The following is a 2,670-nucleotide window of genomic DNA, read 5'->3' on the forward strand; positions in this document are numbered from 1 at the left end:
ATCATAGTAGCCTCTCGTCTCATGTTTACCCCGGTTGGCATGGTTACCTGGGTGGATGTGGGAGGAGGGTGTTACAGTTTTGAACCATTGGAGGGAAGTTATGGTGTTTTATTGTTGTTTTATTTTGTGAGTGTTTCTTGAAATTTGGCCCCCTTTATCCCAAATTGGAATATTTTGAACCATCAAAGGGTGTTTATGTCATTTCACTATTGTTTTGTTTTTCTAGCATTGCTCGAAATTTGGTCCCCTTCGTCCTAAATTGGATTTTTGTCGAGAGGGTTATGCGGGTGGTGTTTTCTTTGAAGTGTCTGAATATGGTAGGAGGGGTCACTCGTTGCCTTGTTGTTGTCTACTTGAGCCTCCTCTTGTTAGTGGGTAACCACCTTTGGATTATCTTTCTTTCATGCTTTATCTTCCCTTGTTCTTCTTTTTGGCCCCTAGTTTTATCGAGAAAAGGGGGAATTGGTGTGGATTGGTGTTTGGGAAGGATGAAAACTAGTTCTACCTCTCGAGGTGGCTACCCTAGTCCTTTTCGATCGTCTTTCCTTGCAATTCCCCCATTTTTTCAAAGGCACGAGGTTTGGGAAGATTGTTCTCTATTTGAAACTCCTCTTGTGAGTGGGTAGCCACCTTTGGGTTTTGTTTCATTCGTGTTATTTTCTTCTCTTCTTCCTTTTGGCCCCTAGATTTATGGAGAAAATTGGGAATTGTTTTGGATTGGTATTCGCAAAGAATGAAAAGCAGTGCGAGCTCCTAAGGTGGCCACCCTATTCCTTCTCGATCGTCGTTCCTTGCAATTCCACCATTTTTGCAAAGGCATGGAGTCTATGAAACTGGTTCTTTATTTTAGCATCCTCTTGTGCATGGCTAGCCATTTTCTGTTTCTCTTTCTTTCATGTTGTTTTGTTCCCTTCTTCCTTTTAACCCCTAGCTTTAAGGAGAAAAGGGGAATTGTTGTGGATTGGTGTTCAGGAAGGATGAAAAGCAATGTGAGCTCTCAGGGTGGCCACCCTAGTCCTTCTCAATCGTTGTTTCTTGACATTCCCCCATTTTTGCGAAGTCACACGATTTGATAAATCTTGTTCTATGTTTGATCCTCCTCCTGTGTGTGGGTAGATAGCTTTAGTTTCTCTTTCTTTCGTGTTTTTTTTCTTCCCTTCCTCCTTTAGGACCCTATATTTATGAATAAAAGGGGGAATTTTTGTGGATTGGTGTTCGAGAAGGATGAAAAGCAGTGTGAGATCTTGAGGTGGCCACCCTGGTCATTATCGATCATATTTCCTTGCAATTCCCCATATTTTTGAAGGCATGGGTTTGGGGAATCTTGTTCTCTTTTTTAGCCTCCTCCTATGAGTGGGTAGACACCTTTGGTTTCTCTTTCTTTCATATTTTTTTATTCCATTCCTCCTTTTGGCCACTAACTTTACAGAGAAAAGGGGGAATTGTTATGGAATCGTGTTCAGAAAGGATGAAAAGCAGTGCGACCTCCCAAGGTGGCCACCCTAGTCCTTCTCAATCATTTCTCCTTGCATTTCCCCCCTTTTTGCAAAGGCATGGGGTTTAGGAAGTTTGTTCTCTATTAGAGCCTCCTATTATGAGCGAGGCGACCTTTGGGTTTCTCTTTCTTTTCACGATTTTTTCTTCTCTTCCTCCTTTTGACCCCTTATATTTATGGAGAAAAGCGAGAATTGTTTTGAATTGGTGTTTGAGAAGTATGAAAAGCATTAGGGTGGCCACCCTAGTCCTTCTCGATCATCGTACCTTGCAGTTCCCCTCTTTTTTCTAAGGCAGGGGTTTCTGGAAGCTTGTTGTTTGTTTGCTTGAGACTTATCTTGTGAGGGGGTAGGAGCCACTTTCTCTTTCTTTTCTATTTTATATTTTTTTCCTTCCCTTCCTCTAGTCAGGCCCTAACCTCTTTTTTGTTTTTATATTTGTTTTCTTCCCTTCCTCTTTTTGGCCCCTAGATTTATGGATAAAATGGGGAACTATTGTGGCTAGGTCTTCAATAAGGATGAAAAGCAGCAAGAGCTCCTAGACTACCCACCCTAGTCCTTATCAATCACCATTCCTTTCATTCCCCCCCCCCCCTTTTGTGAAGGTATCGGGTTTGGGAAGCTTGTTGTCTATTTGAGCCTCCCTCTAATGAGTGGTTATGGAGTGAAAATGTCTTGAGGGGGAGGTGGGTTGTTTCTTGTTGCGATGCATTGCGCATCAAGTGGTTTTTTATCCGTTCGTCATGGGGGTTCCCTATTCAGTGAGTGGGGATTTTTTGGTAACATTTCGAAATTAATCTTAGCAATGGATATCTCAGCTCTTGTTATGATGAATAACATAGAAAAATGTGATACTTAGTGTGAATTTCATAATCTTGTGAACCATCGAGTTTTTGTATGTAATTTTCACTCAAGGCCTCAGTCGAGGGAACGTCTTTCTGGGTGTCACATCCCATTCAAATGCACTCCTAGCAATATGTTAGGGAGAAGCAGAATTGGTTATCCATGCCCCATGTGGTGTAGTTGGTTTAAATATGATAGAAGATGCTTTGTGGCATGTGTCGGCAAGCGATGATCATGTCCCCTTGGTTGGGAAGTCAGTGAACAACCGTTGTTGACTTTCAACAACATTGGAAGTCCACCCATCCTACAACAATTGTGGAAGCCCTATTTCATG

At 42.0% G+C, this 2,670-nt stretch overlaps 1 pseudogene; it reads left to right on the forward strand.

Annotated features, from left to right (window-relative positions):
• The first annotated feature begins 2,287 nt into the window (after nucleotides 1-2,287).
• On the forward strand, nucleotides 2,288-2,441 carry LOC149211342 (5.8S ribosomal RNA; annotated as a pseudogene).
• Nucleotides 2,442-2,670: the final 229 nt, after the last annotated feature.

The sequence above is a fragment of the Pinus tabuliformis genome, chromosome 1_1, assembly GCF_031772625.1.
Source record: "Pinus tabuliformis cultivar Carrire ecotype Pingquan chromosome 1_1, CPIR1, whole genome shotgun sequence".
In the NCBI taxonomy this organism is placed as follows: domain Eukaryota; kingdom Viridiplantae; phylum Streptophyta; class Pinopsida; order Pinales; family Pinaceae; genus Pinus; species Pinus tabuliformis.